Source organism: Cyprinodon tularosa, unplaced genomic scaffold (assembly GCF_016077235.1).
Source record: "Cyprinodon tularosa strain WSP-4 unplaced genomic scaffold, ASM1607723v1 ctg88, whole genome shotgun sequence".
Classification (NCBI taxonomy): Eukaryota; Metazoa; Chordata; class Actinopteri; order Cyprinodontiformes; family Cyprinodontidae; genus Cyprinodon; species Cyprinodon tularosa.
In genome coordinates this window covers 324558-348309 of record NW_024039651.1, presented here as the reverse complement: position 1 = coordinate 348309, position 23752 = coordinate 324558, and the positions used below count along the sequence as shown (strand labels likewise).

Sequence of the window (23752 nt, the reverse complement as noted above, 5' to 3'; positions counted from 1 at the left end):
TATTTAATTTCCACATATTGGATTTAAAAAAAATCAATCTATAAAGATTGTTGAGGTGAAAGGAACATAAAGTGTTACTTTTGACCTTCCCCTTTTAAAGGTGCCTCTCTTACAAATGTCCGTTCTACTATTTATTTATGTTGGGAGCTTCATACGTCCTCAGAATCAGTGAAAACCTGACAGCTGCCAGCAGTGCCTCCCAACACAGTCCCTGGGATATTTTTCTGATGCTCCATGGCTACATCATTCTTTCAGGAGGAGACTCCTGAAATCTTATCTGAAGAATAATATTAAATGTAGTCTAATGTTTGGTTTCAGAAAATAATAAATGTAAGAATTATTTTCGTCCGCATTTATAGGTTCATATTCCAGAAAATTATAAATACAGCCTTTGTGGTCAGATTCGGTGAAGATATGTTGTGCAGAGTCTGAAAAAGGCAGAAAACAGTGTGGAATGTGCGTAGGACATCATAGGGGGGTGGTGGGGTGGGGGTCTGCGTTCCGACTCAGATCCCTTTTCAAAAATCACTTCTTCTCTTTCCCTCTCGTCTTTGTTTTAAAACTGGGAAGCTTTTAGCTTTTGAAAAGTATCCTTTTCCTATCTATGGCGCGGCGGTCCCGGTCGTCATCACCTCCCCTCCTCCCCCCCACAGCCCTATTGGAGTGCTGGTAAATAGCTGGCATTCCTGCCACAAAGAACTGATGATGTGGACCCGGGGCCTCCGTGATCTGTCCAAATTAATTAAGGCCTTTCTTCTCTCCGAGAAGGATATGCGGCCTTTGTCTCTCTAATACGTCTTGAGCCTGGTATTAAATGTGAGGGCAGAGTCTGTGCTCATTATAAATCTGTCACTGCCTGCTTGGCTCTTCTCAGCCACCCCCCCCCCCCCCGTCCTAAATAGGCTTCACTGTAGATCCTCCAGCCTGCCTCTCGCTCCTTGCCTCCTTCTTAGCTGCTCCCTACAGGCTTGGTATTTGTTTAAATATGAGAAGGCCTGCTTGTTGTTTCTGGCAGAGGAGGTTATAGGCTGTGACCCCCCCTCCTCTCCCTTCAGCCACAACCACCGTGTCATGCCCTTCACTCCCTAAGCATCTCCCATCCCATGTCTTTCTCCGTTTCCTTCCTCAGCCGGCTTCTGCTGGTTTGGTGAACTTGAACCAAAGGCCTCCTGCCAGAAGACCATTACAGATGCGTCCACTCTGCACATCCACCAGTGCATTGGTGTTTGAGTGCATGCATTAAAAAAACACATACACAGAGACTGCTTCTTTCCTTCTTTAATGCAGCTGAGTTTTTATTTCCTTTAACAGAAATCACAGCTTGGAGATGCTGATCTTTGTTCTTTCCAGTGGTTTTTTAGTTAGCCTCCCTTTGTCCTGCATCAAGACAGAGAAAAGTCCAGGACTGGTGAGGTGATGAGTCCCACCATCTGTCTGAAAATTTGAAAAGCTAAAGGCGTTTAGTAGGGATTTGATTGCAATCTCCTCTACAGCAGCGGGATCAGGATCACCTCCCAGCAGGAACAGGAAGTGGATAACGTCCATTGTCACCCCTGCGCCAACCCTAGACAGTAAAATTAAGGGATCATAGGCGTGCTGTGATTTGACCTCCAGGAATGCCAGTAGCACCCCCCCTCCCAGGCTGGAAACAGAGATGAGAGGATAGAAAGATGAGCTACAGTGCAGTTTTTGAAAAGGCGTACTGTACATTAAGGGGAAATTGTGCTTTTCCTTGTCATTTACTGCAGTGAAGAACAGCAAAGTCACACAGGACAACAACATGCTGAACGGAGCCAATCATTCTTTGCTTTTGGCATGACTGCAGGTCAGCTGATGATTGGCTCTCTTTCCATGTCGCAGAAATTTCCCCTTCCAGAAAGTGTTTACATTGAGCATAGCTCAGTGTAAAGTGACCTGCACATTTTTTACTCAGTTGTGGCCCAGCTCGGGATCGGCTGTATCTCAGTTCGTCAGGTCACACATCTCACTCTGAGGGTCTTGTCATCTAGTCACGCACAGAATGTGTCAAAAGTGGCCTCCGCCAATCGCTGCAAACACTCGGCAGTCTGATGCTAATTACAGCGATTCATCATGTCAGGCTCTCCCTGCCACCACATGTTTGTTTTGATCTCTTCCTCTGCAGCACAGTGACAGTGAAAGATGAGGGAACATGTGGCAGGGGCCGGCACTGCGCCACGAAAAACCAGCATCCGGGTCCCAGCTCGGTCCACAGCCCTAAGAACACGGGACTCCATATTGAAGTCTGGAAATTGGAAGCTCGGCAGGGAGTGGGGGAGATTTGAGCGGTGTGCTTAATGTGAACCCAAAAGTGTAACTTAAGGTGATGGGTGGGGGATTAAGGCATGTTGACTTGTGTTCACCAGGGGGCTAAAGTGACACTACGTCCCCGCTGAGCGGACAGTTCCTGAAGCCCCTGGAGTGGGCTGAAAGGTCTGGGTCACATTAAGAGGGGACTGTGTGGCCTCCATGGGTAGGCCACATAGGCAGCTTCTCTAAAACAAGCACTGCTGTGTCCGTGATGTCAAACACTTCCTCCCTCTGCATCCATTAGGCTACTTTGGTGGCGGCGAGGAACATTTGAGAAGCAAGGAAAAAGGTCCAGAGAATACATACCTCTGGTTAATAAAGACATTCTCTCACTTAAAATACATTTTTTAACACATTCTATTTTTCATAAATCAGCAATTTGATGTTCAATTTCCCTTCAATTGATAATTTTAATCCTAGTAACATGTTTTATTTTTTTATTAATCTGTTATTTAATGTATATTCTTAGGTTTGTGTTAAAAGGTAATTTATGTCTTTGAATTTGACCAATTATCTAAAAAATATAAATAATAAAAAAGGCTCCTTATATTTTCAGTTAAAAAAAGGAAAATAAAAATTTGAAAGAATTTTTTATTTTAGATAAGAATACAACAATGAGAAAACAATCAAATAAAATGTTACATATTTTATTTGATTATAAAATATGAAATTTATTTTCAATGTGTATTTTTAACTGTTTCAACATGAATTTTAAAATGAAACACATTCCAAATATTATAATTATTTTCATTTATTGTTCAAAATACATTTTATTTATCTAAAACAAGAAATCAATTGTTTATTTCCAACAACTACATAAATATAAGGAAACCTATATACATGAAAAATCTCTGATCAGGTCAATAATGAGGCATCAGTTATCTAAACCATGGTCTAGCTAACAGAAATAAAATAATTTCGAAAAAATGGAACAATTTCACCACTGGGAGAAATGCATAGAAAAAACACACAAGTAGGAAAATATATTTTACCCATGTCTGAAATTGGGATGAATAAATGATGAAACATAGAAATAAAGTCCCTGATGCTGAGCAGCAGAGCAAAAATATGTTGGGAATAAATCAAACTAATCATAAAACTTGAGCACCTTATCCTCAGAAATCAAGAGAGTTTCTACTTTCATCGATGAGTTTCGTTTGTTTACTAGCTTTCATGGGGTGTATTTACCCTTCAAATGTTCGCCATAATAATGCTCGCATAGAGGCATTCCATTGGCTCCTATCATCATCTCCCGCTTCGCAAAATGTGGTTCGACCTACTGACAGATGAACGAGGCAGCACCGACAGGCAGAAATCTTTCTCATCATACGTGTTGAAGCAGCCTCCCATGTGGCTCTGAGAGAGGGCCTCACCGCCGAGGCGCACCGAATGGGAAGAAGAAGAAGAAAAAAAATCACCCTGGTGTTTGGGTCTGATTTCTCAGCTCATTAATCCTCCCTCTGGTCATACAGTGTGTCTCGCAGACTGGCATCATTTAGCTATCTTGGAGGTAATGATATTTATTTGAACATGTCCTGTCCTGCTGGATATCTCTGACTCTATCTTCATTTCCTACTTACTGAGTTATGTTTACTTATAACCATGGCATCACTTTATCATTTTGGTCTCATTATTTTCTTTACTTCACAAAATGTGTATTTTGCTAACTGTAATTTAATCACAGTTTTTTGTTTGCTTGTTTTTTTTCTAACCACAGACAAAATACCTGAGAAAATTAACTGCAGTCAGAAATTATATTCTTTACAGTTTGTATGTAGGTAGCAGAATCAAAAGGAGAAAATATAAGCTCACTACTTGTGGGTTTTACTTTCTTGAAATAGTCCGACTCTTTGCAAGAGTGTATTTTACTATAATTAGACCTATTAAAACGATTTTTTATGAGATATGAGATAGTGTTTGCATCATATAATTTTAATGATAATGCTGCTTTCAGTTTTATTGTAGATCCCTGGCAGCACAATAACTGTGGGGAATGTGAGTGGGTTCATATATAGCAGGAGCTCCCCTGTGTGGTTTGCTGTTGCAAGAACACATGGCACTGGAGGGCAAAAGGTGGGCATGTGGGGGCCCAGGATCTGAGCGCTGCAGCATGAGGAAGGGCCCTCTGCATCCTGTTTTTGCGGAACAGAGATACCAACAAGTCCACATATGAATGTTGGATATAGCTGATTAAAAGCAGGTGATTCGCGGTAATATAAGCATCTCAGTTCTGAGTGCTCACTTCTCAGCCTGTGTTCATTTTGTTAAAACCACACCCAGAAATTTCTATCATCGCGCTTTTCTCTGTACATGACATAGTTATGACAACAATTCCCCCAATATTCATACATGCACCTCATGCAGATCCATGCAACAGTTCTGGTGTTTAGGTGAAGATATATGCTGATGGAAGCTGGCGAAACCTCCTCATTTATGCTATTTGGTTGGAAGGCTTTTTAATGTTGTCATCAGTCGCTGTTTGGGATATTTCTCAGCTTCGGAAGCCGCCCAAAGCGGGATCAGGTGTCCATGCTGAATATGTTAAGATTGCATGAGCTCTCTCTGGACACTGGACACTTCACTGACCCCCTCACCTCCACACCCTCCAAATATTTACCTGACTTGTCTCCGTGGGTGGTGGCCCATCTAAAGAAACATGTATACACACGTTCACAATGATGGATTTTGTAGCATACACACACAAGAGCTTCGCTGATTTATGTTTTGAAAGTCGATATGGATGTTGTTTAGGCCAAAGTTATTTTTCTACTTCCATATCTAAAAATATGTATTTTTTTGCCCTGAAAGAGAACACATAAATCATTATCTTTTTTTTTTTTTTTTTTGGTTTGTTTTCCTTAAGGCTCTAAATATTCTTGAATTCTCAAAGTCATGCAAAAGTATTCTTATGAAATAAAGAAATCAATAAACATGCACATTGGTAGATAACTCTAGAGACATACAAGCTGGCAAACAACACACATGCAAATCCATTCCCCAGTCAGGCCTCGTTAGAGTCGACACTTTGAAGTTGTCGGCTGCTTGTTTACTGATACAAATTAGCACGCTGGCAGTCTTCAGAGGAGCAGAGAGCGTGGCAGGCTTTCTGGGTGGTGGTCCTGCCTCTTTAACACAGCAATCCAACTCTTCTTCCATCCATTCTGCTCTCATCTCTTCTCTTAACCCCCCAAGAGTGGAGGAATGCTTTCAGTTGGGCTCACTGGGTGGACGGTCCAGGGTCAGACCTCAAACGGACCTCAGGTCCTCCTGGTCCTCAGGATATCTTCTTATTAGACATCCTAATGATCCATCAAAGAACATGGATCCTCAAAGAACTTTATATTTAAATTGGGTGAGGAAAACTATTGTTATCTTTATTCCATTTAGATGAATAAAAAAAATCTTAAACTTTTACTCTATGTGTCATGTAGGTGCAGATGTGGAACTTGGAAGTGGAAGTAGTATAAACAATATATATCAAAATGAGTCAAATTTCTTTAGCTGCGATGCAGCTGCAGCTATAATTTGGAGACGGGCATCCCAAACTATTTAGCCTAACATAACAAATGCAACTGACTAGATACCATCTAAAAATACACATAACTACTGTAATATCAGTATACATTGAAGTGCATATTTTATTAATTAATACTTAATTAATTAATAAATTAAATAAGCAAATTGTTAGATGACATATAATAATTTCATAATCTTTTTAAATGTATTCTTAATTATGTAATGGCACATTTCATTAATTAGGTGTGCATCTAATGTAATATGGATTTTCGTAATATAAAAGTATAACTAAAGACACATAACATTTACTTATTTCATGATACACTTGTTTATTTTCCATGTTTATGTATTTTATGAAATATATTTTTGTGAAATATTATGGCCCTCTATACCTCCACAATGGGAACCACTGATTCAGGTGGTTGAAAGAGTGGAAAAGGTTAATGATCATGAAGTTGTATGGGTTTTATTAGCATATGTAAGATTTCCTCATTTCATGGGTCCTGATTTTTGCCAAAAGAAAAAGCAAACTGGAATGTGGCTCATACAGCGAAGAAGAAGAAGAAGCCAATCAGCAGGAATCCCTGCAGCTTCTCAGAGATGTAACAACAACTTTCCACATTATCTGTGTCTCTAGGATAGATAGAAAGATAGATAGATAGATAGATAGATAGATAGAATATGTTCTTGTTTGTATGTTTTTATGCTTTTATTTTGCAAGAAAGGAAAACGTTCCCATTTCAATAACATTTTGTAGATTTTAAAGATGCACATACAAGCAAATATTGTAGCACCCCCTTTAGGTCAGTTGGGGAATAACTGAAAAGGAGTTTTGCAGAAAGTCTCAAGAGAATGAGTAAGCAACATGCAAAGTGGGTTTTTTGCATAACTTGTGTGTTTGTGCATGTTTTTATGTATGAGGTAAGAAACGATCTGCCCCTCACCCAGCTAAGCAGCGCACTGCTTGCACCCTCTCACTCCCACAGTAGTTTGTCTCAGCCGTGTCTGTCAGTCACTGAGTGTTCTGTCTGTGGGGTGTGTGTGTGTGTGTGTCTGTGTGAGATGGCGTGCATTTGTGCAGGCTGAATAAACAGGTTTCGAGTTTCCTCTGAAGTGTTTACTATATTATTACTTCCAAATAAAATAAGGAAAAATGTCACATGGATGAGAGATGCAAATCATTGATAGGATGAGATCATATTGGATTGGATCACCAGTCCAACTGAAGGATCTGAATGAAAGTGCTGTAAAGTGCCTTGAGATGACATGTGTTATTAATTGCTGCTATATAAATAAGCTGAATTGAATTGAAATTGGTTAAAGAAAAGTACAAAGAAGATTTGGGTAGTATGAAATCTCAATATTATAACCTACACTCAACATGCCTAGTTTTGATAAGCAAAAACAATAATCACCCTTCATTTTTGGGGTTTCATCTTACAACCACATGAGTTTATCGTTTTTCTCCACACAGTTGGAGGGGATTCTAAGATGTATAAATGATCAATTATCCTTTTACTGATTCTGAGATATGATGATTAAAGATGAGCCAAGTAGCTCATGTCGAATCGACCTGAAAACTAGCTCCTATTCCCACCTCTGGTTGGGTTTTTCAGTGTTTATACTCTGGAGCTGCCAAAAAACTGAAAGAAAGGACAGGTTGATGCATGTAAACTCTTAACAAATAATGGTAAGCCTTTGGAGGCAAAAGTAAAGACTATAAAAATAAAATAACACAGCCCCTAAGCCCATTAACTGTCATTAACTGTCGGACATATGTGGTTCCTACAAATTTGTAGCCTCATGCTGCCACAGTAAGGCTACTGTCTGCCATTATAATGGTTTTATATGGCAGGCTAGACCCTCCCAGGGTTTACAAAACAGCAGTTGATTTAATTTATGCTTTTTTTTGGCATTTCAAAATAATTTTAGGAGAGTTTAGTGTTGCCTGTTAACAAGCAGGAATCAAATGTCCCTTTAAACAGACATTTCTGCAGGGATCAGGTTTTAACGAAGGAGGGAGGGAGGGAGGGAGGGAGGGAGGGAGGGAGGGAGGGAGGGAGGGAGGGAGGGAGGGAGGGAGGGAGGGAGGGAGGGAGGATGGATGGATGGATGGATGGATGGATGGATGGATTGAATACCTGATTTCTTATCCAAAATTTGATAAGAAGTAAATTATGAAAATATGCAGTTTTAGTCCACATTTGTCCAGATCTCTAGAGCAGGAAAACTGAACACCACAATAAGCACTAATAAAACAGCGTATGGTCAGACTGAAAGCGAAGCTCATGTGGTTTTTACATTATATCACCAGGATTTCACTATTTGAATCTTAATTTTGCTAGTATTTATTTAGGGTCTTCTGCCCAACAGTCTGTTCATCATGGATCATTTTAGTCCCCAGCTTCTATCCTGATACATCCTCTGTATCCCCAACTCTCAGTCTGTTTCCCACCTCCCCCTAATTCCCTGATTTATCCCCTGCTCTGTTTTCCCTGGCCCACATGGCCCGGTAGTTTGCCCCAGCTCAACTCATCCAGAACCAATGTCATTCAGATCCAGTTAAATAAATGGCCCTATAAATTTGCTCCAATAACAAGTCCGAGTGGTGCTGGAATGTGCGGCGGCTTGTTGAGGACGGGACTGTAGGATCCTGTCAAACCAGAGACAGAAAAAGCTTGGGACAGTGTGAGAAACACTGGATGTGTTGTTGACGGTTGAATGTGAGTGTAAGGTTGACCCACTGGGACCCACAGAAAGAATGGGCAAGAGGGAAGCAGAAGGACAGGGTTCTGGGCCCCGTCCATTTCTCTACCTTGAACGAGGCCTTAGGGACATTTTAAATCAGCCCACCCAAAGAAACACACACACCAATCAGGACTCTGGCAGACTCGTCTAAAACAAGGGTTCTGCATAACTATGCGTTTTCCCTTGACAAATGCACATGCATGTTTTTCTCTCTATGTTGTAAACTTGTATTTCAATTCTCATAACTTGTCTGCATTGATAATGAGAATGAGTGTTTTTGACTGTTTTCTGGATACTTGCTGATTCTACTGTCCAGCAAAACTAATTATAATTTCTAAATAAATACCAAACTATTTTCAAATGATCTTCAGGTGACAACTACAAACTTTATTGTATAATTGGGCTTCTATATGACAAGGAACACAAAAAGTGCAGTTATATGTTCTTTTTTGAAAAAATAAATAGTTTTGTGGTTTGTAATTTAATCTCATCACAGTAAAAGCTGTTAGAGGTTTGTTGGAAAACATTAGGGGGCAGCCAGTGTCCCGGAGAACAAGGAACAAATTAACAGGTCAGGGATATAGTTGTGTAGAAGTTGTATATTAAACAGTTAGAAGTTGATTGAAATACACTAATTTCGATTCCACCGAAAAACCATGAAGTTTTTTTATGGAATTTTTTATTTTTTTTTAAATCACAGTTTTTCATAGCCTGACGTAGTCCTACTCAATTCTAGTCAGAATATGAGTCTGATACTGCTCCATAGAGCTGTGATTATGGGGCGTGTTTCGAACGAACCAGGAAAAAAAATGCCTCTTTGCTCAATTGGATAGACCTACAACCAATAAGAGCAACGGAGTGCGTGACGTATGTTAAGCAACGCATAGTTGTTGTCAACAAAAATCAAAGCCTGCAGTTGCACACCTAGAATAAGAAGATGAGCCTTGATCGCGTTTCTCTGTTCCTCTCTTAAAATTAATTTGCTGTCGATATCTTCTAGAACAGACCTAATAGCAGAATCTACTCACCTCAACTCTCCAGCGGCAGCCATTGTTGTTGTCACCCAAGCGCGCTTTGGTGACGTGGTTGATTACGTTACTGTTGATCATTTGTCCATCATCGTATAAAGCCCGCCCTGACAATTTGATTGGCCCGCCAGATATTGTGCGAGCATACTCGCGCTACTACTGAGCAATGCCAGACCGAACTTCCTGACCTCAAACGTTGTGGGTGGGACTATGTAAGTTCGAATGGCACCAAGGCTAAGTTTTTCAATTTATCCAATTTATTTTCTAATGACAGTTTGTGCAATTCAATGTTTAATGGAAACGCTAAATGCTAACTTTCCTCCGCAAACCTGCTTTAAATCGATGGATGATTAAAAGGAATCTGAGGTTCCTAAGCAGGTGGTGCAGTCATTTGATTCAGGTGTCCTCTAGCTGCCAAATAGCTAAAACATAAAGGACAATTGGGTCCCAGAGACCAGGGTTGAAAACAACAGCATTTCACTAGCCAAGTAAACTAGCCCCACCCGCCAGCGGCCAAAATCCTATTTGCCTGCGAGTGGTCAATGCCCCAGGCCCTAGAACTGGCGAGCCAATCACAATGCAGAGATGTGTTTTGAATTTCTGGATGCAGAGTGGGCGGGGTTTTGAGGGCGTGATGACAAAGCTGTGCAACGCTGGAGAAAGCACAACAAGGAAGATGGCAACAACTATTGAACAGTTCTCATTTGACCCAGCTTTGGAATCAGTTTTGGAAGGATTAGCCTTGGACTTTTCTTTGAAACGTGAGCAGGAAGAGGATCTACGTACATTCATTTTTAAGAAGGACGTATTTTCCGTTTTACCAACAGGCTGTGTGTTTACACTCCCCCACCAGCTTCCTGTCGGGCTTACTTTGTCACAGTCAGTTGCGCTCATTGGTCAGAGTGTTGGCCAATAGGAACAGACATGGTTTGAATGACAACTGGTTGTTCTCATCAACAATCTTCCGATGTCTCATTCATCGGGGCCAGACTAAATTACACATTTAATCTCACATTTAGTCTGGTTTATCAGGCTAGCATTTCACCACTTCCAAATATTTCTATTGGCTAAAACTGAATATAGGTTGAACTTGCTGTCTTTAAATAAAATATCGATACAATAACAGTGAGGTGTTGGGTTATGAAATGGCCTTGTTAAAATGTGAAATGGATCAAGGGATATGCATTCTTAAATGAATCTCTATAAAGAATAATCTGGATTTTAACTGACTACTGTAGTTTTTGCTTTTCATTCAGAATGGCGTGCATATATGAATTTCTAAATAAATGGAAAATCTGTTCTGCAAAGTCCCTTTGTAAGACTTTTCTACCGTATTTTCACGACTATAAGGTGCACATAAACGTCTTTTTTTTCCCTCAAAATGTGCGGTGCGCCCTTTGGTGCGGTGCGCCCTATGTGTGTTGCAACTGCGACTTTTGAGACCACCTCATTGAAGAGATGATGAAAGAGTGGCTGAGGGAGGTGAATGTAAGGAGACCAGGTGTTTTTTTTTCCACTCATCACCACACCATCGCTGAAACAAATTAATGCTGTGCTCGCTGTGAACCGGACGCAGCAGGTGCAGCAGAAGCAGCGAGTGTACATGCAAAGTCAACGGTTGACGAGCGTATAGACGCAGCAAAAGGTCCCGCAGGCGCAGCGTGTCGGGAGCGCGCCGCCAACGGCCATTCAAAGTAAGGCTGCGAGCGGCGTGGGCGCGATGGATGACCGACGGAGACCACAGTTTCACGATAAGTGGAAGGCAGCGCCGGGCAAGTTACGCCACCATTAGCGGATGGATTGTTGAAGCTGGGACTAACGTGTCTGCTGGCACTGTTGTTCAAGCTTTTGCAAAAGCCGGCATTATTTCTGAGGAGCCGCCCGGCACGGAAAGTGACTCTGACAGCGAAGAAGGGGAAATTGGCATGTCTGATTTAGCGCAGCTGTTTAATTCAGAAACAGAGGATGATGACTTTGATGGGTTTGATTAATACTTTGTAATAAATACATGAATAAATCACAAACATACTCAGTTTTGCTCCCGCTCTATTTTTCTACCTGAAAACTTAATTCAACAGCAGCCTCTGGGCCCGGTCTCCTCCTCTTCACCGCGGCGGCTGGCAGGTGTTTTTTCATCTAAATAATCTAAATCTTGCAGCTATATTTGCTGTGATCAGTGGGAATAAAGTAGTTTTAATAGGTTTTTAAGTGAGAAAGTCCACCTGAAAACTTAATAATTGCAGTTAGTTCATCCAGATTATCATCGTGCCTATACTATTTCTGTCGGAGGCGCTCAGACCCCCACATACCAGCGGTGCACCGACAGTAGAAATCCTTTCATCAGCAGCCTCTAGGCCGGGCAGCCTCCGGGTTCACCGCGGTGACTGGCAGGTGTTTTTCATCTAAATAATTTAAACTGCAGGCACCAGGATACCGGTAATAAAAGCGAACATATTCTGTTGGCAGGTTTCAGGATTTTAAGTTAATTTAGGAGCGATCACAGCGCTGTCATCTGCGATGTGTCTGTCTCATGGCCAGCTCCCAGGTTTGATTAATACTTTGTAATAAATACATGAATAAAGCACAATCATACTCAGTTTTGCCCCCGCTGTATTTTTAAATACGCAGTAGAGGTATTTAAAGGTAGTAGAGGACATGTACCGGTATATAAAAAACGAGCCCTATAGTCCGGTGCGCCTTATGTGTGTGTTAAATACAGGAATGGGACACATAACTGAGACTGCGCCTTTTAGTACGGTGCGCCTTATGGTCGTGAAAATACGGTAATTCTGGTCTTGCTGTAATTCAATTGATGCACTTTTGAAGGATTTTATTAAATAAATTGCAACAACGGATAGTTCCATATTCTCTTTATTTTTTCTTAATTGTTGAGAGGAAAGAAAAATTGTTCCTTTTTGATAATGTTATTAAATTAATAACTGTAGACAAAATTTTCTTCAAAGTTTATTCTCTAGCAAACCTCTGCTGCTTATGCTTCATATCCAGAACTAAACCACCTGATCTGTCAATATGATTATAGATTATAGTACTTGAACTCTGACCTTACCATCCAACAAACATGCTCTTTACAGAAGTAAACGTGGTTTTTGTTGTGTTTTCCTTTAAACCACAGGCTGTGTGTTTACCTTCACCTCATTTATCAGCTCTAAATGCAGCAGCTGGCTGGTACCACATGAGAAAAATATGTGGCTCCTTCCCAAACCAACCCTCGGATACGAGCCTCAGAGGAAAACAGGGCAGCTCAATGTTATTTCTCCCACCTCCAGGGGAATACGCTTAACACAAGGGCATGGGAGCACTGGCAAAGGGGTTAAAGATATCAATTCACACCACATTATATAAGCAGCGATGAGGGAAGAAAGCAAAGAACATTATTTGGTTTAGTATATAAGTGATACAAGGTGTTCTCTCCAATATCATCTTCTATCAACCTACAGTAACGCTACCAGGCACCGTTAAGCAAACACCCCCTGCATGGTGTTAAGCTTCAGAAAGTTTAGTCAAAGCACAAGAAGGTCATGTGACTGGTTGTGAGTATGTGAAGGAGGCGGAGTGCACATAGTCCAACTCCTCCTACCTGGTCCTGTTCTGGAGCTGAGTGACTGGTCCACTGTGTGATGCCAGTGACCCGAAACCCATTTAGAGCCTTAAATCGCTGCCCCTGCCCCCCACCCCCCAGCTCCACCTCTCTCCACTGCCACGCCACTAACCTCACAGCTCCTTCAGACGGTGACAAATCACCTTCAGATCCATAAAAAGCGTCTGCGTGGACTCCACCCCGGCGTTGCTTACAGCCTGCCCAGTCTGTTCACAGAGAGGATTCCTCAACCTGAAATGAAGCAGTGGGCATAAACAACACTACCCAACACCCTCTTCATCTTCTACCTCATATCTATGGTCTGATCAGACTTAGACGGAAAAAAATAAACATTGTTTGAGCAGGATGTTGACAGATCAGCTGGAAACGGCAAGGACATTTATCACAGGGTGATGTGATCCCGTTTGCTGCATGAGAGTCGAAATGTATGTTTTTGTTACATTTATGTTGCATGAAATGATCCGTCTGACGCGTGTTTGCCTGTCAGATTTTTTTTCCCGGAGTATGTTTGCATACCTGTTGGTTAAATCGGTCGCTGTGTATATATGTATTTGTATGTGTGTGCTTGCAACATAACTGTCTGGCTGCCAGGTAGGGGCAGTAAATCTATCATTCCTGCTGTGTTTACTTACCACTTTAAAAAGCTGTATTTTCAATTTAAACAACGTTTATCACTAAATGCAGATGAGCTTCTATAGCTGCGGCCTCCACAAAGACTCCATTCACTGTTAGCGCTGGATTTGACCAGGGAAAGTAAGTCTTACATCCAAGATTAAAGGCTTATTTCCTAACCAATTTGCTCTTCTTTATCTGTAGGATTCCTCTCAAACTATCATATTACAAATAGGATTGTGCTCAAAGACCGACATTAAAGGTACGACCAATACCTTTCCACATAAATGTCATGCTTCTACCTTAGCAGCTCTACAGTGAGCAGAGGAGACAAGATTTATTTCTTCTCCACCTTCTCTCCTCCTTATCTCCCCTCATTTCCTCTTCTTGTTACTCTTCACCTCCCCTTTTTTTTTTCTCTTGTTCCTGCCTCCTGTCAAGGAGGCAATTGTATGCATAAATTCTGGAGCAGCTTGAATTTAACCCTCTAAGTCAGCATTAACTACACAAACTTTAGTCACAACTGGATTTGTGATGTCCCTTGATGATTCTTTATTAGCTGTAACCAACAAGCAGACATTCACAATGAGCGAGGGCTGAGCAAACTCAGCATGTGTTGTTGTAAATTATAGCAGTGGGGCCCCCGCTGGGAGTTAGAACAGATTTATAGGACACTAATAAGCACTATCTCTCAAGCAGATAGCTCTACAAGACACTTGTCTGTGCATGTGTGTGAGAGACATTGACTGGGAGGGAAGGGAATAAAAAATGAGAAATATCCGTTTTAGCACAAAACACATGTTGGTAAAAATGTTTCAATAGGGATCTGGCTGGATTTACATGAGTAAACTAGAACATGATGTCATAAAATTACAGCTTACAAAGAAAAAAAAAAGAAAGTATTTTTTCATGTGGCCCTGAAAAATTCTAATAAAAACATACCATCATTTCACCACAGTCTTGAATTTAGTTTAGGCTTTTTTTTCTCTCCTCACAAATAAAATATGTTTTAGCAGAAATCAAATAATGTTCCTTTTTTTTTGTTTATATATTTTTACACTCTCCTAGGAACCAACATGTTGGTAATCCCAAATTAAGCATGTACACATTCTTCCTAAAACACATAAATTTTACAGTTTTTGTTAGTGTTGGGCTGATCGATACAAAATGTTGATCATTTCGATACAACCCAATTTTTGGTATTAAAATTGGATTAAAACTATCATGTTTATTTTAGTAGTTTAGTTTCAGGTTCAGTCTTTCATAAAAAGGCAACAGGTTGTCTCTTTTCACAGAATTATTCATAATTTTTATGGTGATTTAAAAATTTTGTAGTTTGAGAAAAATCAAGAAAATACCTGTAGTTGTTGGATGTAGTGTGTGATGACATATTACCAAAAAATATTAAAAGTATTTGTTGTGATATCGTTGATACTTGCCCTACTATTTACCTTGTATACCAAAGTAAGTAGTATGGCACACCACTATAAATTTTGTGTGTGATAGATGCAGTCAAAAACACCTCAGAAATGTTAACAGTAGTTTTATGGTGCCACATTAGTAACGATAAAGTTATGGCTCTCCTCTATATGTCCTCCATAACAGCCGACAGGGCGTCAACTAAAGCTGGTGGAGTTATAACCACCGCAAACATGTTTGCATTCAGCAAAGATGTTGTTGAGTACAGATTGGAAATGATCAGATATCAAATACAAAGTTACTTCCTCCAATGATGTAGTTCACAATTCACATATATATCAATCAATATATAAGGGTTACCCCCATGCACTAAGATACAATATTTCGTCTATGTATGCTGTTCTAATAGTCGGAGAAAATATGATAATTCATCTGTTGTGCTATCTTCCAAACTATGCACATTAGAGTTTATTTTACACACAATAATCTGCTCATTAGTTTGAGGAAATCACAAAAAACAAAAAAAAAAAAAACTTCCTATTCTGTTAATTCCGAAGTTCAACAAATTTAGGATGTGGTTTCCCAATACATGAAGGAGCGGAGAGTATGAAGGTGGGATAAGCAGGTTATAACTCAGTCAGTACAATGACAAAAAAAAGAAAAACATACAAAAAAAATCCCAAAACATTTTATTTGATTAATTCAGTTTAATTTAATTCTGTTTATTTAAATAGCACTCATTTCAAGACACTTCACAGTTCAACCAGATCATACAGTCAAATTGATTCAAAGTTTTCTATCTAAGGAAAACCAGTTGATTGCATCGACTGATTGACTCTTCAGCAATCCCTCACACTAAGTATGCTTGTAGTGACAGTGGAGAGGAAAAACTCCCTTTTAACAGGAAGAAACCTCCAGCAGAAACAGGATCAGTGTGAGCGGCCATCTACTGAGGCTGACTGGGCTTCAAGGAGATGAAGCAGACATACAGAAAGAAGCAGAGACACAAAAGGCAACTGTCAACCATCTCCACAGTCCAGGAATCACACAGCCAGGCAGATGAGCTCCACGCCAGCTCCCATGTCGGTGGATGAAAGAAAGCTCACACAGTTAGTCAAAGTAAGAAAAACAGAATAGACGAGGCGAAGCTGCTAGGAGAAAAAGCACAGAGTGTCAGAGATTGATCTAATAAATTCTGCCTGCCTCATGGTCTAAAACTGGTAGTTGGTTCCACAGGAGAGAACCCTGATAACTAAAACATCTGCTTCCCATTCTACTTTTAGAAATTCTAGGAACTACTAGTAAACCTGCAGATTTAGAAATTCATCACTAACAGCTTCTAATATTCCTCCAATATACTCATTATAACGTCAAGGCCTACATATATATATTTTTTAATATCTGCTAAAAAAAGAATTAACTATTAATAAACATCCATCCATTATCTGACACGCTTGTCCCAATTGGGGTCGCGAGGGGTGCTGGTGCGTATCTCCAGCGGTCTACGGGCGAGAGGCGGGGTACACCCATGACAGGTCGCCAGTCTGTCGAAGGGCAACACAGAGACAGACATGACATACAACCATTCACACACACACTCACACCTAAGGAGAATCTAGAGAAGCCAATTAACCTAACATTCATGTTTTTGGACTAATAAACAATAAAAATATAATTCATCACGTAGCTTATTTTTTGGGGGGTCGTTAAAGGTAGACATCTTAGCAAAAAAGTTATTAATAATGTCTGAAGTTATTTAGGCCTAATGACTAACGGAAAAAGTTTGGATCATGACCTGGAGTGACTCAGTTTCATATGAGTTTGATGAAAAAATGTTTATTTCAAATTTATTGACTCAAAACTTAAATCTGACTTGAAATGACTAATTTAAGATATTTTTAGACTAACTCTTCACAGATTTAGAAGTGATTGGTGAACTGTGGGTTGAGCTACACCGTTCATACAAACATTTGTACTCAGAATTTCAGTTCTTTCCTTCCAAACACCCATGTGGTTGTGACTCTTTTTCCTTACAGTAATTGAAAACAATCTGCTGCCAAAATGCCGGTAATATCCAGCAATGCTCTGTATGTGTAAGTTAAGACATGCTACCTGTCAAAGTTGTTGGTTTAAAAACCACAGCCTGCTTCTAAGAGCTGCCTTTGACAGAGCAACAATACCATCAAATCTGACTGAAGAAACTTGCACACAGCAAGAAAGAGCTAACATGCTGATGTTTTGATTGTGAGGATGTTTCTCTGTTTGTGCCTTTTTGGACTTTATTGTTGTGCGTGTCTCTGTGTGTGTTCACCTGTGACAGGGGCTATTCATTAGATAGAGATGAGCTCATGAGGGTGGGTCCCACAGAGGGATTGGTGAGTGTATCTCAAATCCAAGGTTAATCCTGGCCTTTCACTCTGCAGAGTCTAGTTAACAGAAAGCGTGGTGGGTGGGTTTGGAAGGAAGAAGCAGAAATGAGAAACCTAATCGGATTTTGCTTTCTGAAAAACACAAGGGGAAAAAAAAAACGCAAAAAAAAAAAGAAACAGAAATTTGATTCCTTTCTATTACAGTGACTTTAAACATTCAAAGTAGCAGATGACAGGTCTTTGCAACTCACATGTTGTCTCTAGATTTTATCAAATGATTTATGTAATAGAACAATAAACACCATGCATAATTATGGATAAAAAAAAACAATACGTAAACATTGTGTATAAGATTTGGATTCAACCTGTTTAGACAGTAATGTCTGACGACCTTAAATGGTCTGTTTTTTTTATCATCTTTAGACAACTCAACAGATGATTTTACATAATTTTAATTCAAGAAATTATTAAAATAAGCCAAGCTGGATGGAAAAGAGTTTTTACAAATAGTCCTAAAGTCTTGCTATTGAATCTCAGGTTTTGACCACATAGCCAACTGTTAGCCTGTGGTGGCTGGCCACCCCACCCACCCAAATGACCTTTATTAAGACATAAAAATAAAAGAAAGACATTAGAAATTCAAAATAATTTGAATATATTTATATATTTTTTAGATATGCAAGACACATATTTAATCTTTAATGAAGAGTAAAAGAGTAATGAAGAATAAAGCTGTTTAGTTCATCGTTGGATCGGTGATGGATTTCCACCTTGGGGCAAAAAAAATCTTTGGCCATTAAAAGTTGTACATGTGTAGTAGCTCCTCTGCAATGCACAAGTATAGGGGAGTTTGGGGAACAGGAGAGTAGCACCCTGACCTGACAGGAACTGTTGTCACAATCATAGTACGGATGATTGACAAACTTGGAGATGACTGGACAGTGACAGAGAGAGAAATGGTGCAAGAAAAATTCAATTAAGTGAAGTCCCTTAAGGCAAACTTAGCAAGAGAATCTGGAGGTGAGGATTGGACCGGATCAGCTGAACATCAAAATGAATCAGCAGTCTAAAGACAGAGGGAGACAGTACACTCTGTCTTTTTCCAGGACCTGGTTCAGCTACAAGGCTTGGCTAACTGCATGCAGCGAGGCTAAAGCTTTTTTCTGTTCTACTGTCTCCCTTTTTGAAACCCAGCATGAATAAAGACAGGTAGGACTGATTTAAAGCACTTTTTAGAAAAGGCAAGAAGAACAATCTGGGATTCACATTGAAAATGATATAATATATTTTACTTTTTCTAGGTGTGTGTTCATTTGCATAATTGCCCTTAAATTAACACATTCTCAGAAAATTAATAGTTCTTATATACTAAAAAAATATAACGCTAACTAATAGCTTCTCCATTATTAAACTGGTACATTATTTTTTTAGGCTTGTGACAGCGTATTGAAACATGCAAAACCCTGTTATGCATTTACAAAGCCTCAGAAGAGCAAGATTTATGTACAAAAATTATACCTGTACATGAAATTATGTTCTGTTTTTATGAAGTGTTTTCATAATTTTTGTTGTTGTTGGCATTTATATAAATATACTGGTGTGATAACTTAGAATATATTTGATTGGTTTTTGGTAAACATCTATTTTGAATTTATAGGCCCCTCCGGAGAAAACTCCACCAGCCGCCACTGCTGTTAACAGAATGGTTTTCTTCTAGACACTCTTTAATAAATTTTTAAAATTGTGGAGCACTTGCCTAAAAATGCTCCTGTGTACAGATTATCTAACAAGAGCTGAGCATTCAAAAGGGTTTCTGATTAATGCTACCCTACCTGTCTCATCAATTTAGGAGAATAGCTTTTTATTGCTATGTCACACTCTTTTTTTTTAATTGTTTAATCACTTTATTCTCTGTATGATGTCCAGGTTGGGTTATTTTCTTTTATCCTTTTCATATTTCCAAAATCTTATCTCTGATCTGTCTGCAATGTTCACTTCATGTTTCTGGTTGTTTTTTTTTTTTTTACCAATGGTCTCTAATTTTTTAACCTTTTACAGAGCAAGTGCATTTACACTGCTACTGATTTTACCTCACAAGCAGTTTTAAGTTAATTTTAGTTCATTTATTTGATAAAGTGCCAATTCCCAACATGTTTTCTCTTAAAAAAAACACAAAATTTATACCCATAAATATATTGAAATCAATCCAGTCATACAGAAGAATACAAAGTCAATAACATTGAGATCAAAAACAATTATGTTAAGTTTTGTTTATTATTTTGATTGGTGGAAAAGTTTTGTATCGAAGCCAACCCAGTGGATTTAATCAAGTCTGATTTAACATGATACAACAAGAAGATGTGGACTTCTTTAAAAAGAGGGAATCTTCAGCACAACCAGGCTCAGGATGAACGGTCATCTGCGTCGTCTGAAAGTTTTTTTTTTTGAAGACAGAAAAGATACACACACAAAAAGGGAAGCAATAATATGTATGGAAAAGTTTCATGTAAAATAGTAAGGAGTTAACAACAGTGGTTACCTCTTTTCCTCTGTGAGAGAAACACAGCTGACCAGATCAACTATAAAACAACTGTAAAATCTGTAGGATGATAGAAGACAGAGTTTCAGAGATATATGTGCTTTAATTAACCCAGTCTAGGAGAAAGTTAAACACATAAATACATAATCAGGTGTTTAATATACAGGAAAAGCACACTGGTATTGGTGGCCTGATTTAAGGATCAATCACAAAATCTGATTAAAAGATGGTTTTTCTTCTCATCCTCAGTTATTCTTGAAGAAAAGTGGTTGACGTATTTAAAGTAATTTGACTCATTTATTATCACAGTATCTTTCTGCAGCAGCCAGGTTTCTGTGAAACAAAATGATCTAATTTTCACAGTTCAAGTCAATAACCACCAATGTATTTGAGGACAGTGATCTTACCCCTAATAAATCAAATTATGAGGTTTTGAATGTGCTTAAACATGTGTATATATGTCATCACAGTCAGGATAGTGTCCAAGCAGAAGTTGAAAGGATTTGTCAAACAACAACTTTGCTTCCTGGTCTGGACCCTTATTGTTCTGTTGTGGAGGACTAATAATTTGATCGTGATTACTTTAAAAAAAGTCAAAAGCGGGAAGGATTCTGTGTCCCTCTGAACAGAGCAGGCTGTCCTTGTAATTGCTTGGCAATAACCACTATACCCCACATAGTTTTTAGGACCCCACCTAGGCAACCAGTGGATGAATGACTGGATGCAGCTAAACATGTCATCACTGGTCAGATTAGGGTGGGGACTGGAGAAAATTATGGAGTCAGACAGTAGTTTCGGCAAACTTTAATTTTAGTGACAGCCTGAATGACAATTTTGCTTTATTCATCCTAAACCTACAGTAACTGTAGTTTTAGATAGGCTTTGATGTTGCCCATTCTGACACCTGGCAAAATTTGAACTATGAGGGCTGATGTTTTACACGCCACGTATCTGACTGTGGAGAACACCAGAGTTTGCTGGTGACAAATGTGAACACTTAGGTGGTGACCTGTAAGCTGGGATCTAGCACTGTGGCTCATACATCGAATTCAATTCAATTCAATTGATTTAGTCATCTCAAGGTACAGTTCACATGACCATACAGTCAAATTGTTTTCAGTCAAGTTTTCTATCTAAGAAAAAACAGTTAATTGCATTGACTCATTAACACAAAGGCAATCCCTCACACTAAACGTGCATGTAGCGACAGTGGAGAGGAAAAACTCCCTTTTAACAGGAAGAAACCTCCAGCAGAACCAGGCTCAGTGTGAGCGGCCATCTGCTGAGGCCGACTGGGGTTCAAGGAGACAGAAGCAGAGATACAAACAGCAACTGTAAAAGGCGGACCAATCTAGGAAACACAGCCAGGCAGACGAGCTCCGACCCAACTCCCATGTCAGAGGATGAAGAAAGCACATCCAGCCAGTCACAATCAGAGAAACAGGACTACATTGGAAACACAGGCACATCTCCAGCATCTATAAACAAAGGTGTTGATGGCAGCAACACAGCTAATATTTCTCTCCATGATGGTGTCACAGTCAGCTACATATAGTCAACTAACCAGTCTGAGCCTTAGCTGTTCTATGGGTATCTCCATTTGGTGGCTCAAGGTTGGCTAAGGGGCTTCACAGAGTCAGACCTCCAATTCTGACAGGCTGCAAAAGTTCAATTATTGTAAGTACCAGTACTGAAAAAGGAGGAAGATGAGTATACAAACACCTGCCACATAAAAGAGGAGAGAGGAGGAATCTGAGCCAGGAAATGAGAAACAATAGGATGGAACAAATGGAAATTGAGATACTGAATTTATCTGATCTCTTTCATCCCAACCAAACATAAATGGTCCCCATTCATGATATGAAGCAAGTGTTTAAACGCATTAGTGTTATTAAAATGAGAAGTCTTATCATGTGGTACATTTGTACTCAGATGTTAATATATTTGCTGCTCTGAGTAGGAAATTTGAACATAGTCATAATTAGGAGTCAGACAGTCAGGAGTATGTAATGTAACATAACCAAACCTGACTTCCACATTCACGATGGCTGCTTCTCACAGCAAAAGTTGAAAAATATTTTTTACTTTGACTGTTTCTCTCAGTACTTTTTTATTTACTTTACTTTTACTTCCTGCATTTATCTGTTTAAAAGCAAATATGTTTCACGACTGTTTGCATGCAAAAAATATCACGTAACAGATTTCTTGGTATTGTCATAACAATGAGTCGAATCCACAAGCAGCAGGCCGCAGCCCTATCACCTTGGACACAACGGAACACTGACTTCCAATGATGGTACTGCGATGCAACATTCCAGTTAAGAGAAAATGTATCAAATGGAGAAAACCTGTTTTAGCAGCAATTCCACCATGCAAATAAGCCAAACAGGCAGTGACATGATATGTCTTACCCACAGCTGTTTTGTGATAGTCCATAACTACCAATAAAATCTGAGTCAAATACCTTAAAGATCTTAGTATTTACATGACAAAAATGCAGGAATATCATCAGTCTATCAATGTTCTTCTTCTGAACATTAAGGGCAGCATGACAAGCATGCAGTGTTTGGAAGAGATTCGCTCCCGCACACATTTATGCTTTAACCCTTTTCTTACATCTGTGAGTTGTGTGCTCACACACTTACAGTCTGAAAAAAAGTGACAATCCACTGCAAATGATATAATTCATCCTTGGAGGTTAACTTCCCTGCTTCCCAGAGTTTCTTTCTTTCTGTGGCCTGCCTGACTGATTGTTTCACAGCATTTTTGTCAACAGAGAATTCCACAGGAAACGAAAGTAATTAAGAAATATTGATGCTGGATTCATCTATTTGCTTTTCCAAAATGATCATTAGCAAAATGTGGCTGCAGCCATTCATCACTGTACAGAGGCACTTGGCGTCTGATACACATACTTGCTGCGGGCCTATCCCAACATTTTCCTTGGTGATGACTTCATTAGAGCTCTTTGGTGTCCTGTAAACATGTGTCTCTCTGGGAGATATGATATAACCACTGGACTAACTGTTCATCTGTCTTCTAAACACGTGTTGGAGCATAACGTCCCAAAGCAATTCAAGGAAGTGGCCAAAATGCTGGAATCACTGTGACAGGGGCTTTCATTTAGTTCAGCGATAAGTTTGTGTTACTAGTGAAATAGGCCTGACGACATGTTCTTAGAGAAATATGAGGCAATTAGTGATGTTCCTAAGAGGAACAACATTCAGCACAACATCAGTCATATAAAATAAGAGAAGTAAATGTGACATCATTAAAATACACAGTTTCTGCAAAGATAAATTGTTGGTTCTCATTTTAGGAAATGTAAAATTCCTCCAGCACAATGTAACCCTTTCAGTGTAGGGTACTACTGTAAATGTTTACACATGTAAAGAATTATACAGCAGTTAGGAGGGAATGTGTGTATTTTTGGTGGGAATGGTTACTATTGAAATGTCACACATGTCATTCATTGTGTGTCAGAAGGGATATGCTGGAAATCAGCACCTTCAGTTGAATTTCACTTTATTGCATTTGCATACGTCGTTAATGTTAAGTAAATTACAGATGCAAA

General features: G+C 39.4%; 1 long non-coding RNA gene across 1 annotated transcript in view; it reads left to right on the top strand.

Moving 5' to 3' along the window:
- Positions 1 to 3410: 3410 nt before the first annotated feature.
- LOC119775578 overlaps positions 3411 to 23752 on the top strand; it is a 63965-nt gene continuing 43623 nt past the window's right edge. The window contains exon 1 of the long non-coding RNA XR_005279671.1: positions 3411 to 3838. This is a non-coding gene — a long non-coding RNA (uncharacterized LOC119775578). The remainder of the gene's footprint in view (positions 3839 to 23752) is intronic.